This window comes from Pristis pectinata, chromosome 40 (assembly GCF_009764475.1).
Source record: "Pristis pectinata isolate sPriPec2 chromosome 40, sPriPec2.1.pri, whole genome shotgun sequence".
Lineage (NCBI taxonomy): Eukaryota > Metazoa > Chordata > Chondrichthyes > Rhinopristiformes > Pristidae > Pristis > Pristis pectinata.
This window is the reverse complement of record NC_067443.1, coordinates 6,057,665-6,077,670: the sequence shown is the minus strand read 5'-3', so window position 1 is coordinate 6,077,670 and position 20,006 is coordinate 6,057,665.

The window sequence follows — 20,006 nt, the reverse complement described above, 5'->3', positions numbered from 1 at the left end:
AACATGGACCCAGGAGGTGGATTCTGAGGTGGAAGTGACTGACCTCGACATCAGGGCAGTGTCTCACCGAGTGTGGCATCAGGGAACTGGTGGGGATCAACGCCAGGAACTCTGGATCCATACCCAGTGCAGAGGAAGATCGCTTTGGGTTGTGGAAGTCTCAGATCATTAAATTTCCAGTGTTCCCAGTTGGTTTAAGGGGAACTGGGACCCCGGTGAGTTTCAGGGGTTTGGGAACCGGGACCATTCACAAGGCGACGAAGTGATTGCAAGACCTGGTGAACACTGAGGCACGGGTGATTAAGTAACATTTGTCCTGGACGTCGCAATGGAAGCTATCCAGCTAACCATCAACTCTCGGAGGCACTTTAGACTGGATCTGAGCCGGCAGAACTTGTTGACTGTTCTGGGGTTAAACCTTGGATCTGCTTCCCCCTGACTGACCCAGTGCCCAAAGATCCGGAGATCTCAGCCGTGACCATTGTCGGTGGTTGAGCGTCTACATACCGCTGGGCAAAAGAATTCCAAAGATTCACCACCCTCTGCACAAAATCCTGGACCTCAGAGAGGGAACCATTCCCCGGGAGACAACACACAGGCTGAAACTCTACTGATCCGCTCTCGGATGCGCTGGTAACCTGATGCGTTGGCATCTGGCTCATGATGATGTGTCCCACACTCTTCCAGAAACTCACCAGGGTCCCGGGTCCCACAGTCCAGAAACCCACAGGGGTCCCGTGTCCCACACTCCCCAGAAACCCACAGGGGTCCCGGCTCCCACTCCCCAGAAATTCACCGGGGCCCTAGTTCCCAAACCCCTGAAACTCACAGGAATCCCGGTTCCCACTCCCCAGAAACCCAACGGGGACCCAGCTCCCTTTAAACCTACTGGGGTCACTGGAAAATTCATTATAATGCCTGAAATCAGAAGTGAATGAGAGGCACATGGGCGTATTAATGGGCAGTAAGACATACTGATTCAGAAAACCAACCAACAGTCCTCAACCTGGAGACCAGTCCATTGCTGGGGTTAAGAAGCAGAGACACGCTGTAATGTATATCTGTACTGTATTGACACGTACCAGGTTTAAAACTCAAAAGGCAGAGAATGGGTACAGCTATCTTTCTTTTCTAGTAACAGTTAATTGTAAAGTATTGCACTTAAATAAGTGTGGAAGTCCCAACACTTGGAAATGCCTTTTTTTAAAAAACGCTCCAAGGTCTCTTCGAGGGAGTTGATGCAGAATAAATTCCCCGAGGTGGCTTCAAACTGGCCCCACACAGAATGGTTCCTCCTCGTTCCACCGGCGTTTGCTTCCCTCTCTGGACTGCTAGAATGTTACGGGTCGTGTGTATTGGTGACTCCGTTGTCGCCCGATCTGCCCGCTACCAGATCGTATTCTCCAAATTTGGGTCCGGGACGTGACGGAGTCGGGACGCTGCGCGCTTGCTGTGGGCTGCTGGATTTGGGGAGCTGTGTGGAGCCTCACCGGGAAGGGCGTTTAAGCGGGAGTCGTGTCCTGGGGTTGGTCTGCTGCCTGCAAGGGTTTCCAAGGCTCTCCGAGGCGCGGGGACCTTGTTTGCGCGCCTGTTAGGAAGCGCCGGAGATCTTCCGATTGCCTCCACACTGCGGAGAAACTTTGAAGCTCTGTTCCTCCTGGTGAGCTGGCTTGGAATGGGATCACTCGGAGGTCGGCTGGAGGGAGGAAAGAGGGGACTCCCAGCATCAGGGGAATAAGCGGCGTGTCTGCCAGGAGGGACGGCTTGGCGGGAACTGAGGGAGTCCAAGGGTTCTGCGTGGGCAAGGTTCCCGGCTGAGTCGGGGAACAGGGTTGGACGGGTGATTGCAAGGAGGCTGTAACGATACCGTAGGATTTGTTGGATGTCTGGAGACCCCAAAGGCGCCCTGTTCACGGGCGTATCCATGGCCTGAGCTTGAGGCTGTGCTAAGGATCTCCTGTTGACTGGGTCGAGGGAGGCTTCCGAAGATCCCTTATTTGGGCGGACGTTTGGTTTAGAAGCGAAGGGGGGGTTTGAAGCTCTCTTGTGAAACGGGCCACTTGGAGACTTGTTGGGGGAAGGGTTTGAAGATCTATTATCTACCGGGACAACAGGATCAGGGTTGGGGGAGGCTTTAGAAGATTTCTTGCGGACGGGATCGGGCGTAGTTTTCGCGTGGTAAGGCTTGGAAGGCTTCTTCTTCGGGGGCCTGGCTAGTGTTTTATTGTGGTCAGCGTTCCTGTGCGTGAATTCAGTCGTGGTCTCGCTGGTGAACGTCTTCGAGGGCTTGTTGGCGGTGGCGCTGGGGCGTTTGGTTTTGAACGGTCCCTTGCTCGGGGTGGTGGTCGGGGTGCGCTTGAAGGTGGCTGCCGTGCAAGAGGAGCGAGGTCGCCGACCCTGGGCGAGAGTTGAGGCGCGGTGGGGTGAGAGCCGACTGCCGGGGGTATACAGGGAGTGGACGTGGTGCAGGCGGGGTGCACGCCCGCCCGCCAGCGTCACTTCCACGGGGACCAGCGAGTGGACCGACGGCGCCGCTGTGAGTATCTCCCGGTGGTGAACGCGGCGCAAGTGAGGCGTTGGCCTCGCGTCCCAGACGAGTTGAGGAGCCTCCTCCACAAGGATGGGAGGCCTTGTCGCCTGAGGGACCATCCGACCTTGGAGAGGTCTCACGCCCGAAGGAGCAACGGGATTGGGTCCGATGGAAGGGCTTGAAGATAAACTAAGGAAGCCAAAGGGTCTTCTGTGGGCACCGCTGTGGTGAAAGCGTGGAACCTGTCTCCTAATCGGGGTGAGTTGAGGACGGGCATTTAAAGGACTCGGGGGCACACTTTCCAACGGGGTGGGCGTGCCACGGAAGGCAGGCTTCACAGACCTGTTTGGAGGGGTGGTTGGCGCGGGATTAGTGTTGGAAGGTGGTCTCTCCATTGGGATTATGACGGTGGGCTTCTCAGAAGGATCATTCGGAGAGGGGTGGTGAAAGGACGATCTATCCACGGGAGTTTTCAACGAATGGATGTGGTGGATGCGCGGTGTCTTTCTGGTGGAGGAGATTTGAGACAGGTCATTGGGGTACAGTGTGGGAGTTCTAAAAGTGGGGGCAGTCTGGCTGGGACTGAGAGCGGGGTTGGAAGACCTCCTGTTCATATAGGCGCTTGACATGGGATTTGGGGGATTTTCCGGTCTGTCTTGGGAGGTCTTTAGAGAGTGGCTGCGATGCAACCGTGGGACTTGCCTTCTCACTGAAGACAGCCGAGAGGGGTTATTTAGCATCTCCAAGGATGGTTCATTTATAGCGGCGGATGGGTTGGGACTGTGGGAAAGCCTTCTCCCAGAGGCGGGTGGGATGGAGTTATAGAACAGCTTCGAAAACCGCCCTTTAACAGCGGGGTGTGGAATGAGACTGTGGGGAGACCTTTTTCCAGAGATAGGTTGGCTCAGATGGTAGGAGCGGTTTGAAGACCCTCCATTCAAAGAGGCTTTTGGAGAAGGAGATTGAAACTGGTTTGAAGATCTTCTATTCCCCGGAAGAGAAGGGTTGAAATTTTGGGAAGGGTTTGAAGATCTCTTCCCATTGGAAGATGGATTGAGGCCGTGGGAAGGTTCTGAAGATCTTAACTTCCCAGAGGAAGATGGATTGAGACCGTGGAAAAGGTTAGAAGATCTTCTGTTGCCAGCGGAGGATGGATTGAGATTTAGGGAAGGGTTTGAAGATCTTCTATTGCCAGTGGAGGATGGATTGAGATTTAGGGAAGGGCGTGAAGATCTGATATCAGCGAAAGATGGATTAAAACTGTGGGAAGGGTTTGAAGACCTTCTGTTCCCAGGGAAAGATGGACTGAAGCTGCGGGAAAGGTTTGAAGATCTTACATTTCCAGAAGAAGGTGGATTGAGTCTGTGGGAAGGGTGTGAAGACCGTACGTTATCGGGGGAAGGTAGATTAAGACCGAAGAAAGGGTCTGAAGACCGTACATTCTCAAGGAAAGGTGGACTGAGCCTATGGGAAGGGTTTGACGATCTTCTGTTCCCAGTGGAAGATGGATTGAGCCAATGGAAAGGGTTTGAAGACCGTATGTTCTTGGGGGAAATTGGATTGAGATTAAGGGAAAGGTTTGAAGATCGTATGTTCTCAGGAGAAGGTGAATTGAGCCTATGAGAAGGGTTTGAGGACCAAACGTTCTCGGGAGGAGGTGGATTGAGTCTGTGGGAAAGGTTTGAAGATCTTCTGCTCCCAGTGGAAGATGGATTGAGCCCATGGAAAGGGTTTGAAGACCGTATGTTCTCAGGAGAAGGTGGGCTGAGTCTATGAGAAGAGTTTGAGGAGCGAATGTTCTTGGGAGAAGGATTGAGATTGAGGGAAAGGTTTGAGGACCGAAGGTTCTCGGGAGAAGGTGGGCTTAGTCTATGAGAAGGGTTTGAGGAGCGAACGTTCTCGGGAGAAGGTGGATTGAGACTATGAGAAGGGTTTGAAGACCGAACGTTCTCGGGAGAAGGTGGGCTGAGTCTATGAGAAGGGTTTGAGGACCGAACGTTCTCGGGAGAAGGTGGGCTGAGTCTATGAGAAGGGTTTGAGGACCGAACGTTCTCGGGAGAAGGTGGGATGAGTCTATGAGAAGGGTTTGAGGAGCGAACGTTCTCGGGAGAAGGTGGATTGAGATCGAGGGAAGGGTTTGAGGACCGAACGTTCTCAGGAGAAGGTGGGCTGAGTCTATGAGAAGGGTTTGAGGAGCGAATGTTCTTGGGAGAAGGTGGATTGAGATTGAGGGAAGGGTTTGAGGACCGAACGTTCTCGGGAGAAGGTGGATTGAGACTATGAGAAGGGTTTGAAGACCGTACGTTCTCGGGAGAAGGTGGGATGAGTCTATGAGAAGGGTTTGAGGACCGAACATTCTCGGGAGAAGGTGGGATGAGACTATGAGAAGGGTTTGAGGAGCGAACGTTCTCGGGAGAATGTGGATTGAGATCGAGGGAAGGGTTTGAGGACCGAACGTTCTCAGGAGAAGGTGGGCTGAGTCTATGAGAAGGGTTTGAGGAGCGAACATTCTCGGGAGAAGGTGGGATGAGTCTATGAGAAGGGTTTGAGGACCGAACGTTCTCGGGAGAAGGTGGATTGAGACTATGAGAAGGGTTTGGGGACCGAACGTTCTCGGGAGAAGGTGAATTGAGATTGAGGGAAGGGTTTGAGGACCGAACGTTCTCGGGAGAAGGTGGATTGAGACTATGAGAAGGGTTTGGGGACCGAACGTTCTCGGGAGAAGGTAGATTGAGTCTATGAGAAGGGTTTGAAGACCGTACGTTCTCGGGAGAAGGTGGATTGAGACTATGAGAAGGGTTTGAGGACCGAACGTTCTCGGGAGAAGGTGGATTGAGACTATGAGAAGGGTTTGAAGACCGTACGTTCTCGGGAGAAGGTGGGATGAGTCTATGAGAAGGGTTTGAGGACCGAACGTTCTCGGGAGAAGGTGGATTGAGACTATGAGAAGGGTTTGAAAACCTAACGTTCTCAGGGGAAGGGAAGTTGAATTTACGGGGAGGGTTTGCAAACCTCCCATTTCGAAGGGCATTTGAAGCAGGAACGCGCTCTGTCCGGGAGTCTGGCCCTCTCGGTGAAACAGCCGGAGGGTCATTCCTTATTCGTACATTCTTGGGTGGAATTCTGGAGCCCAGGAATGACTTCCTATTCCCTGTTCCATGTGGATGAACAACGCCACTCTGTTTCAGACTGTGGGAACTTGCCTGTGGCCTTTTCAGGGGAGCTCTCTGTGACGCCCCTTGGGAACCTCTTCGGGGTGGCATGTCCCCTGAAGGAGATTGACCCGAAGGACTGGAACGTGTCCGATCTCTCCTGTACGGGAAAGCATCGGCAGGAGGGTTTTGTCGGAGACTGCGGGACCCGAGGGAAAAGGGCAGATGCAAACGTGCGTTATACTTGCGGGAATCAGGTGGAAAATGTCCAACGCTCCCACCGAGAGGGCGATTTGGAGATGACCTTTTGCGAATGGGCGATTTGGGGCCACTAACATGTGAATGCATTGACCCGTGTTTAATTACATGTTCATTGGACTGGGGTGGACGGGGATAGTTGCCGGTTGAAGGATATGGTTTGGGTGGTGAGGATTTACCACGAAATGAGGACATTCTATTGACTGATGTTCTTCTCATGGGAATAGACACGCTGGAAGTGGGCTTCCCGTTCTTATGGAGGCTTGGGGAAGATAGCGATGGGTCTTTAAGGAGGTGAGGGTTTGGGGTCGGGGAACGGGATGGTGTCGATGGCGTGGAGGCACCCTGTCCTGGCAGGATGCCCCAGAGACGCAGAGAAACCGTTTCTTGAGAGCTCCGAGGAGGAACGAAGGAAGGCCCCTCGGAAGAAACAGGGTGTTCGGGCGGACTGCCGATGGAGGGGGAAGACGCTTGATGGGCGGGGGCGTTCAGTGGGAGTCCGTGGCGGGACCCCGAGCGTCCGGTTGTGGAAGCGCTTGGAATCGGGCGGAGCCTTGCCCCCCTAAGGGTGTCTGAAGGAAGAATGAAGTGTGAGGTCGGCGACCTGCTTCCAGAGCTCCCGTTCAAGGATGGCGTTGGAGTTCTAATGCGAGGCTCGTTTAGTGCAGACACCGGGGACCTCCTGGTACGTTTCACCTCCCTGCCTCTTAGGAGGGCAGCATCAGAGCCACTCAAGGCATTGTCAAGAACGCCAATGTCACCTGCTGAGGGACCCCCCCTCGAAAACCCGTCCTCTGCCTCCCTCTGTAACAGTTCCAACTGGTACACACTGGGGTCCCCCTTGGCTGGAGCTGGAGGTCGCTGCCTGTGCAACTTGGTCGCCCGTGTCGCCTCCCTGTTCGGACGCGGGGGCCGTGCAGAAGCCACGGAGCTGACGTAAGTGCGGATCTCCTGCTCTTCCCCCTCCGTGCCCGCCGGCCCGCCGCTGAAGATGGCTTCGGGAAGAAAGAGTTCTCCCCCCAGCGCTTCGTTCGCCCTGCTCGCAGGTTCTGGCTTGTGCTCCGAGTGCCGTGACTCCGCTCCCTCCTTCCAAGGACTTCCCTTGGGATAGGAAGGCACCCCGGGGCTGCGGCCGGGCTCTTTGGGAGCCTCGCCTTCCGCAGACTGAGACAGCACCGAGTTCAACCGTTCGATGGCGGCTTGAAGGTTCCTCACGTCGTTCTCGGTTGGGGTTCGTTTGGAGAATTGCTCGTTCAAATTCTTCATCAGGTTTTCCAGCGAAGGTATGTCTGACTGGTTTGCTGTTTCTGGGGAATCCTGCGAAACTTCCTTAATATTTGCCACTCGTAGTTCCTCAGTTTCATGTCCCTTCTTGCTGGGCTGAGGAGTGGTGGGATTTAGTTCTATCACCAAAGATTCATCCACCAAATACCCATTCTTCGGATCCTCTTCTGCGATGACCAGGCTTCTGAGCAGGGTTTCTCTGTGGCTGATCCTTTCTTTTGGCATCGTTGAGCCATCCTTTGGAGGTTTCCTTTCCCTCCCCTTCGTGGTCAATTGTTCCCTCAGGATGTACGAGGTCTCGTTTCCAGCTGAGTTTTGAGTGAGCTCGCTGGCCGTCCCGCTGTCAGACTGGACCTCGGTTGCAGAACGTGAAACATCCTCCTGAGGTCCTCTTGATGGGCCGGGGGAGCCATGTTTTTGAGGTCCTTTTGAAGGGGCGGGGGAGCTATGCTGTTGAGGTCCTTTTGATGGGTTATGGGAGCCATGTTTTTGAGGACCTTTTGAAGGGGTAGGGGAGCCATGCTGTTGAGGTCCTTTTGATGGGTTAGGGGAGCCATGTTTTTGAGGACCTTTTGAAGGGGTAGGGGAGCCATGCTGTTCAGGTCCTTTTGATGGGTTAGGGGAGCCATGATGTTGAGGTCCTTTTGATGGGTTAGGGGAGCCATGTTTTTGAGGTCCTTTTGAAGGGGTAGGGGAGCCATGCTGTTCAGGTCCTTTTGATGGGTTAGGGGAGCCATGATGTTGAGGTCCTTTTGATGGGTTAGGGGAGCCATGTTTTTGAGGTCCTTTTGAAGGGGTAGGGGAGCCATACTGTTGAGGCCCCTTTGAAGGGGTGGGGGAGCCATGCTGTTGAGGTCCTTTTGACAAGAGGGGAGAACCATGTTCTTGAGGTTCTCTGGAGGGGACAGGAGACCCATGCTTCTGAGGTCCTTTGGACAGGGCGGGGGAGTTGTGATCTTGCAGCGGCGTGGATGCAGTGGGACGACCATGGCCTTGGGTGGACGTGAGGAGATCACCTTTCTCTTTCACCATGGTTGGCGTGGGGAGGCTCTCTGCCTCCAACACCAGGGTCGTCGTGACGCTGTCTTCCTGAGACTCGGTGGTTGAGGTGGTGGAGTTGCCCTCGCGAGTTTCCGTGGTAGAGGAGGAGTCTGCCGTCTGGGTCACTGTAACTGTCGTGGACGACTGGTCCCCTGGAGAATCTGGGGTGGATGCCAGGTTGTCTTCCTCAGACTCAGTGGTGGTCAAGGTGAAGACACTGGTCTGGGGTGTCATGCCTGACAGGGTGAACTCCTCTGTCTGAGACATCGTGGTGGTCCAGTCAAGTCCCGCAGATCGCTTCCCACCAGCTTCTGACAGAGAGGATGTCCCGGAGTCCTGCTCAGCCGGATCCTTCCCAAAACCCTCCTGCCCAGTCGATGATTCGTTGGAAAATCGGTTGCCATCTCCCTCAGCATCTTTATCCTGGCTGGAAGTTTCATTGGAGACCTCAGAGAAGGGGAAAAGCATTGCATTTACAAGGGTTTCAAAGGAAGAAAAGTCCTTTCCCTGCTTGGAAATATCTTGGAATGCCCTGGTTGAATTTTTCTCTTGGTAATGGCCATTCATAGAGAGCTCGGGGGAGTAATCAGTTCCACTGTTGGTTACTCCCTCATTCCTGTTGGGATACCCCTTCCCCGATCCTGCCCTCCACTCTCTCTGACTTAGAATCTTTTCACAGGTTGATTCGGTCTCCTTCCTTGAAGCCTGCATTCCTTCACCTGTCCTGTGGGCTTTGAAGTGCAGGTACTCCTGGAACATCTGGTGGAACAGTTGCAGCTCTTTCTCCGCGTAGCCAAGACCGTCCTGGGGGTGCACTGCATCTGCTGAATCAGGATGTCCCCTCAAGGTCTGTCCCGGCTGGTGAGGAAGTCCTTTCCTCCCACCGCCATTGTTTTGGGTCAGGGTCAGTCTGCTCTGTGCGGGCTGACTGACTGCAGGTTGGAAACCTCTTACCTTAGGCGGTGGGCCGCTGGTCTGCTTGCCGACGTCGTTCGCCAGCATTCTTTCCAACAGCGACGGCATGGATGCATTTTTAGCGTAGACATCGAAGATTATATCACCCAGAGTCCTGCTGTCATGGTTCAAGCTGCTTGTGTCTCCTGGAACTAAAGTACAGTCAGATTTAGTTGGCATCCCAGTCCGAAATCAACCCACTGTTCTATCCTGACTTGTCAGATAACGAAGATGTAACCGGGACAGGAGGACTTGAGTTGCAAGGAGAAGCTGGGACTGTTTTCCCTGGAGTAAAGGAGGCTGAGGGGTGACCTTATGGAAGTTTATAAAGTCATGAGGGGTGTAGATGAGGTGGAGGGTCACGGTCTTTCTCCCCAGGGTAGGGGACCCCAAAACTAGATGTGAGAGGGGAAAGATTTAAAGGGAATCTGAGGGGCAACTTTCTCTACACAGGAGGTGGGTATAAGATAAGATAAGATATCTCTATTAGTGATGTGTACATCGAAGCACACAGTGAAATACATCTTTTGTGTAGAGTGTTCCGGGGGCAGCCTGCAAGTGTCGCCACGCTTCCGGCGCCAACATAGCATGTCCAAAACTTCCTAACCCGTATGTCTTTGGAATGTGGGACGAAACCGGAGCACCCGGAGGGAACCCACGCAGACACGGGGAGAATGTACAAACTCCTTACAGGCAGTGGCAGGAATTGAACCCGGGTCGCTGGGGCTGTAATAGCGTTACGCTAACTGCTACGCTACCGTGCCTGCCATAATGGAACAAGCTGGTAAAGGTGGACACATCTACAATGTTTAAAAGACATTTGGACAGGTGCATGGATAGGAAAAGTTTGGAGGGCTATGGGCCAAATACAGGCAAGTGGGACTAGCTTGGATAGAAACCTTGGTTGGCATGGATGAGTTGGGCTGAAGGGCCTGTTTCAATGCTGTGTTAGTGCCTTGGTCTACCATGTTCAAGTGCCCAGCAAGTACCTATCTATACTCATCCCATTTACCAGCACTTGCTCTGTACCTCCTAGGCCTCGGTGTCCTCTGCTCCATACTGTGCAGGAACCTGATGACTAGGGGTGGGACTATTTTCCAATTTTAACTCAGATAACAGAAAAATAGAGGCATGGGGGCTGGATGAGCAGGGACGATTCCCTGGAGCAGAGAAGGCTCAGGGGTGATCTTAGGTTTATAAAATCATGAGGGGCGTAGATGAGGTGAATGGCCATAGTCTTTTCCCCAGGGTTGGGGAGGCCAAACCTAGAGGGCACACAAGGAAAGGTTTAAAAGGGACCTGAGGGGCAACTTCTTCACACAGAGGGTGGGTGTGTGGAACGAGCTGCCAGAGGAAGAGGTAGAGGCGGGTACAATTACGACATTTAAAGGCATTTGCACAGGTACACGGATAGGAAAGGTTTAGAGGGAAATGGGCCAAGCACAGGCAAATGGGACTAGATCAGGTAGGCAACTTGGTTGGCATGGATGCGTTGGGCCGAAGGGCCTGTTTCTGTGCTGTCTGACTCTATGACACAAGAGGCTGCAGACGCTGGAGTCTGCAGCAAACAACAGACTGCTGGAGGAACTCAGCAGGTCGAGCAGGGAGTGTGGGGGGAGAGGAATTGTCAATGCTTCAGGTCGAGACCCTGCCTCAGAGGAAATAGAAGCAGGAGTAGGCCATTTGGCCCTTCAAGCCTGTTCTGCCTCTCAGTACTATCATGGATGAACCTCTACGTCCAGATCATATTCCTGCTCTCTCTCCTTCTTGCTTCCTAAAAAAGATCCCTAAAAACCCACTGATAAATCGTCTTGTTTAGCGCCAGTTCTTGTGTTGCAATTAAATGTTGCCCTGTGAATGTTGTGTTCTGTGCATGGTTTGCTCAACAATTCCGTTTGTCAACAGGTAAGTGGTCGAACCTGTACCCGGGAGTGTGTGATGGGACGGTGTGGAGGAAGCTTCACCCTGTGTCTGACTCCGGGAGTGTGTGATGGGACGGTGTGGAGGGAGCTTCACCCCGTGTCTGACCCCGGGAGTGTGCGATGGGACAGTGTGGAGGGAGCTTCACCCTGTGTCTGACCCCAGGAGTGTGTGACGGGACGGTGTAGAGAGAGCTTCACCCTGTGTCTGACCCCGGGAGTGTGCGATGGGACGGTGTGGAGGGAGCTTCACTCTGTATCTAACCTCGGACCCTGAGGTGTGTGATCGGACAGTGTAAAGATTCACTCTGCAAGGAGGACATTCTCCTCTCTTACTAAAGATCCAAGGACCAGGTGGCAAAGTTTGAGACTAAGGGGTAGTCCATTTCATAGAACATGGAACAGTACAGCACAGGAACAGGCCCTTCAGCCCACGACGTTGTGCTGAACTATTTAAGCTAATGACACCTAATTAAGCGAATTCCTCCTGCCTACACAGTGTCATTCCCTACATATCCATGTGCCTGTCTGAGAGCTTTTTAAATGCCTCTATCATATCTGGCTCCTCCACCAACCCTGGCAGTGCGTTCCAGGCACCCACCACTCTCTGTGTGGAAAACGTGCCCCGCACATCTCCTTTGAACTTTCCCCCTCTCACCTTAACTGCATGCCCTCAGATAGAGAAGAGAAGAAATTTCTCCACTTAGTCGGTGGTTGTTGTGGTCAAATCAGAGATCGATAGATTTCTGGGTGATAGGGGAATTAAGGGGTATTTGGATGGTGTATACCTGAGGTGGAAGATTAGCGTCGTCTTGATGGCGCAGCAGAACTGAAGGGTTGGGTAGCTTACTCCTGTTCCCAGTTAATATGGCCTAAAAAGCTAATAATCTCGGATTTGAAAGAAGAAGGTTTAGCAATAGCCTTTGTTCATTCGGATCATTGTGTCCCCACTCATTTCTCATTTGGGAGGGTGAAGTCAGGTGGCCTTCATCTTGTGACTGGAAACCCTTTCAAGATGGCAGCGGGAGTACTTGCTTGGGGACCGATTCCCAAGTAAACCTCTTCCGGCCAGGCTGCCTCCCAGAAGTGGGTGGGATCCAGACAGAATGGAGCTGAGCAGCCCATTCAGGGCACCAAGGATTGAAGGGTGAAACGAATAAAACAGAAACCAGCCTCCCCTCCACGGACTCTGTCTACACTTCCTGCTGCCTCGGTAAAGCAGCTAACGTAATCAAAGACCCCTCCCACCCCAGACATTCTCTCTTCTCCCCCCTCCCTTCAGGCAGAAGATACAAAAGCCTGAAAGCACGTACCACCAGGCTCAAGGACAGATTTTATCCCGCTGTTATAAGACTATTGAACTTCCCTAGTATAAGATGGACTCTTGCCCTGACAATCTACCTCGTCGTGGCTCTTGCACCTTAATAGTCTGCCTGCACTGCACTTTCTCTGTAACTGCATTCTGTTACTGTTTTCCCTTGTACTACCTCGATGCACTGTTGTGATGAATTGATCTGCATGGATGGCATGCAAAACAAAGTTTTTCACTGTACCTCAGTACATGTGACAATAATAAACCAATTTACCAATTTAAAGAATATTTGCTTACCACTTTCTTTGAGCGAGCTGTGAGGTGCTTGGCTCCACTCAGCAGCTACCGAGGGAATCTGTGGGAAAGAATAATGAACAGAAATGTTTTGAATACTGACAAAATTCAGTCATAGCCTTGCACTTCACACTTATCTGGGTTGAACTCCATCTGCCACTTCTCAGCCCGGTTTTGCATCCTGTGTATGTCCCGCTGTGACCTCTGACAGCCTTCCACACACTATCCACAACACCTCCAACTTTTGCGTCATCAGCAAACTTACTAACCCATCCCTCCACTTCCTCATCCAGGTCATTTATAAAAATCACGAAGAGTAAAGGTCCCAGAACAGATCCCTGAGGCACACCACTGGTCACCGACCTCCATGCAGAATATGATCCGTCCCACATGGCCCTCCACATAACCAGCCTCTGACCACACCCACGCCCAGCTATCTGCTATTGCAAAGCTGTCGATGTCCTACATAAACGTAAGTGACTTTTAATAACTGCTTCTCCAACACTGTGACAGGCACAGTCACTTATCCCAGGACACTGCCCACACAAACTCCGGGCAGTTCCCGTCCACTGACTTACCGTGCACGTGTGATGCTGAAATCTTTTCCCAGGAACAAAATGGCACCCATAGTGTGGGAGATATATTGGCTTGGGCAGGTGCATTGTTGATGGGACTGTGGCTCTAGGGGAGGGAGGGCTGCACTGTTGCTCTATTTTATCCTGGGAGGTCTCCCGTAAGATGCAATACACCACCAACACCCTCCTTTCTCTGGAGGGGATGCAGGCGAAGGTTTGACCTTCTTTTGGGGGGCTTCCTATCACTAGATCAGGATAGGACCAGGAACTTCCCCCTCTCACGTGGATGCATCACGGTCTGGGATGGCAATTAGAATGCGCAGGAATGTTAGAAGCTGCAGAGAGTAGTGGATTCAGCCCAATACATCATGGGCACATCCCTCCCCACCATCGGGAGTATCTACAGGAGGCGCTGCCTCAAGAAGGCAACATCTATCTTCAAAGATCCCCACCATCCAGGCAATGCCATCTTCTCATATCGGGCAGGAGGTACAGAAGCCTGAAGTCCCACACCACCAGGTTCAGGAACAGCTACTTCCCTTCAACCATTTGGTTCTTGAATCAACCGGCACAACCCTAATCACTACCTCAGTACAGCAACAATATGACCCCTCTGATCACTTTGCAATAAAATGGACATTTTGTTTCCTTCTAATTGTGTACTCTCTGTAAAAATAGTGTATAATTTATGTTTAATGTTTTTTATTTGTGAATGTTTCTTATCTGATGCTATGTGCCTGTGATGCTGCTGCAATTAAGTTTTTCATTGCACCTGTGCACACATGGATGACAATAAACTTGACTTTGACTCTTGACTTCACAATCTCCTCTATGTGAGGTGAGAGTTAACTGATCTACAAATGCACAACTGACATTACTGGCCACGTTATAAAATCCCACAAGCATGGAAACAGGCCCCTTGGCCCATCCTGATTGTGAAGCCAAATGAAACTAATCCCAACTGCCTGCACGTGGTCCATCTCCCTCCGCACCCTGCACATTCATGTGTCTATCTAAAAGCCTCTTAAAAGCCCCTGTCGTATCTGCTTCCACCCCCACCCCTGGCAGCCCGTCTCAGGCGCCCACCGCTCTCTGTGTAAAAAAAAACTTACCCCGCACATCTCTCTTAAACTTTCCCCCTCTCACCTTAAAGCTATGCCCTCTAGTATTTAACATTTCAGAATCAGAATCAGGTTTATTATCACTGACATGTGTCATGAAACGTGTTGTTATGCGGCAGCCGTACAGTACAAGACGTAAAAATTACTATAAGTTACAAAAATAAATAAATAGTGAAAAAAAGAGGAATAACGAGGTAGTGTTTGTGGGTTCATGGACCGTTCAGAAATTTAATGATTTCGACACTAATTACCTCTTATTATTCCCACATCAACTCTCTTTAGATTCTTCCTCTTGTCCACACACTAGGGGGAACTTACAGCAGAAAATTAAACTACATACCAATAAGGATTGGGGAGGAAACCAGAGCATCTGCAGTCACAGACTCCACACAGGCAGCGCCGGAGGTTGGGATTGAACCCGGGTCTCTGGCGCTGTGAGGCAGCGGCTCTACCAGTTGTGCCACTGTGCCGTCCCGCAGTGGGGCTCCTGGAGTGGTAATCCTAGGATCTGTCACCTGTTGCTGCCGCAGAGCAGAGCCAGAAGCACCTGGCCAGGCTGTGGCAAATTTCCACCTCTCTGGGTAGCCAGCCATCGCGTTTTCTGCTTTGTGGAACACTGCTGTGTTAGGGAGGGAATGGAGGCTGTTAGCTCAGGGAGAGTGCATTGATTCTTTGGTATTGTAGACTTAGGGAGCTATAGGCTTGAGGTTGCCACCTGAGAGAGTCTGGACATAGAACATAGAACAGTACAGCTCCACCATAGAACAGTCCATTTCCCTCCACTCCCTGCACATCCACATCTACCAACCTCTGAAACCCCTCTATCGTATCTGCCTCCACCACCACCCCAGGCAGCACATTCCAGGCACCCACCGCTCTCTGTGTAAAAAAACTTGCCCCACACACCTCCTTTGAACTTTCCCCCTCTCACCTTAAATGCACGCCCTCTGGTATTAGGCACTTCAACCCTGGGGAAAAAAAGATACCGGCTGTCTAGTCTATCTATGCCTCTCATCATATTATAAACCTCTATCAGGTCCCCCCTCAGCCTCTGACACTCCAGAGAAAACAACCCAAGTTTGTCCAACCTCTATAGCACATGCCCTCTAATCCAGGCAGCATCCCGGTGAACCTCTTCTGCACCCTCTCCAAAGCCTCTGCATCCTTCCTGTAATGGGGAGACCAGAACTGAATGCAATACTCCAGATGCGGCCTGACCAGAGTTTTATAAAGCTGCAACATAACTTCCCGACTCTTGAACTCAGTGCCTTGACTAATAAAGGCAAGCATGCCGTATGCCTTCTTTACTGCCCTATCTACCTGTGTGGCCAGTTTCAGGCAGCCATGGACTTGGATCCCAAGATCCCTCTGCATATCAACACTGTTGAGGGTCCCGCCATTAACTGTGTACTTTGTCCTTTTACATTTGACCTCCCAAAGTGCAACACCTCACACTTGCCCAAATTCAGGAATCATAAGGGATTTTAAATCTCCAAAAGTCCAGCTGGTTGCTGACCATTTACGGATCAAGATGGCCACTGGCTCACTCCTGCTACGTTGCAGCTGTGCAAGATGCTGGTGAGGTTGCATTTGGAATGTTCTGCTCTGTTTTAGTCGCCCTGCTATAGGAGAGATGCCATAAAGCTGGACAGAGTGCAGAGGAGATCTATGAGGATGTTGCCGGGACTCGAAGGACTGAGTCATGGAGAGAGGTTGGGCAGGTTGAGTGTAGGAGAACAAGGGGTGGCTGCCCAGCAATATATTTAAATAAAAACACAGGTAAGATGTAGTTAAACCAGGGCGTTTAACTCAACCATACAGATTTTTCTGCAAGCTGCAATGATCTTGCCATGGATGCAGCTCCCACATGGCAGAAGATCCATCTTGCCATCTCCTAAGCCCTTGTTTGTACGTACGGGCTGTACATAAGTCGGGCGTTTGTAACCTGGGGAGAACCTGTGCAGAGAACCCTGATGAGACTGCATATGATATACAGTTGTCTCCACAGCCAAGGAAGGATATACTTGAGATAAAAGCAGTACCAAAGATCCCCCCAGATTGACTCATGGGCTGCTGAGTCTGTTAAATGAGGAGAGATTGAGCCTTGGAACAATACTCGGACTTCAGAAGAACGAGAGGTGATCTCATTGAAGTATACAAAATTCTTACAGCAATTTACAGAGTAAGTGCACAGTTGATGTTTTCCCTCGGGTGGGATATCTAGAACCAGGAGTAAGGGGTCTTAAGATAAGGGGTCAACCATTTAGGACAGACAAGAAGAAATTTCATCACTCGATGATGGCGAATATTTGGAACCATCTACTCAAAAGGATGTGGAAGCTCGATATATTCAAGACAAGGAATTAGTATAATTTTATATATTAAGAAAATCAGGGGTATGGAGTTAGATAAGATATCTTTATTAGTCACATGTACACCGAAACACACAGTGAAATGCATCTTTTGCCTAGAGTGTTCTGGGGGCAGCCCTCAAGTGTTGCCACGCTTCCGGCGCCAACACAGCATGCCCACAACTTCCTAACCTGTACATCTTTGGAATGTGGGAGGAAACCGGAGCACTCGGAGGAAACCCACGCAGGCACATGGGGAGAACGTGCAAACTCCTTACGGACAGGAAAGTGAGGTAAAAGATCCCCTGGGATTGCATTGAATGGCAGAGCGAGGACAAAGGATTAAACCTCCTCTTCTGGTATTGACTCTATGACCTCATGAGTTATTCATTTGTCATGGCAACAGAGTACATTTGGAGGGGACAAATGTAGCAAAGCAATACAGTCTAGCGGCGCAGGTACATAGCTCCCTTGAAAGTGGTGACACAGGTAGACAGGGTGGTAAAGAAGGTGTTTGGCATGCTGGCCTTCATCAGTCAGGGTATTGAGTACAGGTGTTGGGATGTCATGTTACAGCTGTACAAGGCGTTGGTAAGGCCACATACAGTTCTGGTCACCCTGCTATAGGAAGGATCTCATTAAACTGGAAAGGATGCAGAAAGATTGATGGGGATATGTTACTGGGACTGAAGGGCTTGGGTTATAACGAGAGGCTGGATTTGTTGGGACTTTAAAGGAGGTGTATAAGATCACAAGGGGCATAGATAAAGTGAATAGCCACAGTCTTTTTTCCTAGGGTTGGAGAATCTGCAACTAGAGAGCATAGGTTTAAAGTGAGAGGGGAGAGATTTAAAAGGGACAACTTTTTACACACAGAGGGTGGTGGGTGTATAGAACGAGCTGCCAGAGGAGGATACAATTACATATTTAAAAGGCACTTGGACAGTTAGATGGATAGGAAAGGTTTAGCGGGATATGGGCCAAACACAGGCAAATGGGACTAGCTCAGGCAATTTGGTCAGTACAGACGAGATGGGCTGAAGGGCAAGTTTCCCGTGTTGTTTGGCTTTATGACTCTATTGTAGGATAGCAGAAGTCTGGAGAAACCGGGGGAGTGAATATCCATACAACTCTGGCTACCTTATGAGGGGTCATAGGATACTTACCTTTATTAGCTAAGGCACAGAAGAGCAGTTAGAACTGGATGTCTCTGGTTACACCACATACAGTTCTAGTCTCCAGACCACAGGAAGGTTGAGATAGTGCAAGAGCGACAGGGATTTTGCAAGGTCTGGGTAAATTTGGCGGTGAGGGGTGGAAATAGCAGGCTAAGGAGAGGTTTAATTAATGTAAAATTATTACAGATCTTGATAGAAGGGAGGGATTTCTCTCTTGGAAGGTCAGTAACCAAAGGGCATAGGAATTGGTGGAAGGGGTTGGGGAGACTTGTTTTGGAGATTGGAGCTGGTTTGGGATTCACTGCCCAGCAAAAGAGTGGAGGCAGAAAGCCCTGGGTGCGTTTCAGGCCCCTGAAGTGCCTTCGCCCACACCCACCTGGCGTGGAGGGGCAATGGGCTAGCATGGACACGATGGGAAGAGCGGCCTCTCGCCGTGCCCTGAACTTCCTACCACTTACCAGAGAGACAGACAGCCAAACAAGTAAAGACAAGAACATTTTTGTGGGGCTCTTTTCATCTTCAGGAGCCCGGGGTTGGTCCTGGAGGTGGGGCTGGCCTCTCACGACCGCCCCATTGCTTGGTCCGTTGCCCTGGAGAGGAGTTTGAATGATACCCGTGCGCGGCGCACTCTGGGAATTGTAGTCCGAGCGGCGGCGCGACGCACGGCGGCGGCGTCATCGCGCCGACAACTCCCGGCAGGCAGCGGACTACAATTCCCAGAGTGCCCCTGCAAAGGATTAGCCTCTCCCCATCACAACTTACAATGAACATTACACATGCAATGGGCAGAAAGGAGTCACTTTTTATGAAAAAATATTTCGAGTTTTATTTTTTTTTAGAAATGATAAGGTCACTGAAAGGTATTCAATGCAGTTGTGATTTAATTGGGCTCAATATTAAGAGCAGAGCTCTGGAAAGTTCATCAGTACCACCAATCCCCTCATTCATGTTTCAGTTTATCATTATTTTCGCGACCTCCTGACTTCCCTTGCCTTTCTCAATACTATTCTTTCCATCAGACGATGGAATTGGTTTATTATTGTCACATGCACCAAAGTACAGTGAAAGACTTGTCTTTTTTTTACTCAGAGTGGCTGGGGCAGGGAATGCGCTGCCTGGGGTGGTGGTGGAGGCAGGTACATTGGTCAAATTCAAGAGATTGCTAGATAAGCATATGGAGGAATTTAAAATAGAGGGATATGTGGGAGGAAGGGGTTAGATAGCCTTAGGTGAGGTTTAAAGGTTAGCACAACATTGTGGGCCAAAGGGCTTGTATGGTGCTGTACTGTTCTATGATTCTATACCGTTCATACAAATCAATTCATTACAACAGTGCATTGAGGTAGTACAGGGTAAAACAATAACAGAATGCAGAATAAAGTGTAACAGTTACAGAGAAAGTGCAGTGCAGGCAGACAATAAGGTGCAAGGTCATAACGAGGTAGATTGAGAGTCCATTTTATTGTACTAGCAAACTGTTCAACAGTCTTATAACAGGAGGATAGAAGCTATCTTTGATCCTGGTGGTACACGCTTTAAGGCTTTTGTATCTGCCACCCAGTGGAAGAAGAATGTCCGGTGGGTGGGGTCTTTGATTATGCTGGCTGCTTTACCAAGGCAGCGAGAAGTGTAGATAGAATCCATAGAGGGTTTCCATGCTGTGCTGAGCTTGCAACTTTAGTTAAGAGTCATTGTGGGAGAATCTAGAACCGAGGGGGGGTATTTAAATAGGAAGAAGCTATAATAGGAAGATCAGGGGACTGAGGGCTGCAGGAAACAGGACAGATCAGCCAGTGATCATATGAAACAGCCCCTCAAACCTGCCCTAATTTCCTTATGCTTTTGTTTTCAAACAACATGGAAACTGGCCCTTGGCCCATCGAGCACCCTTCTATACCAATTTGAATTTCCTCGCACACGGCCAACATCAAAGACCCTTCCCACCCCAGTCATTCTCTCTTCTCCCCCCTCCCATTGGGCAGAAGGTACAAAAGCCTGAAAGCACATACCACCAGGTTCAAGGACAGCTTCTGTTAT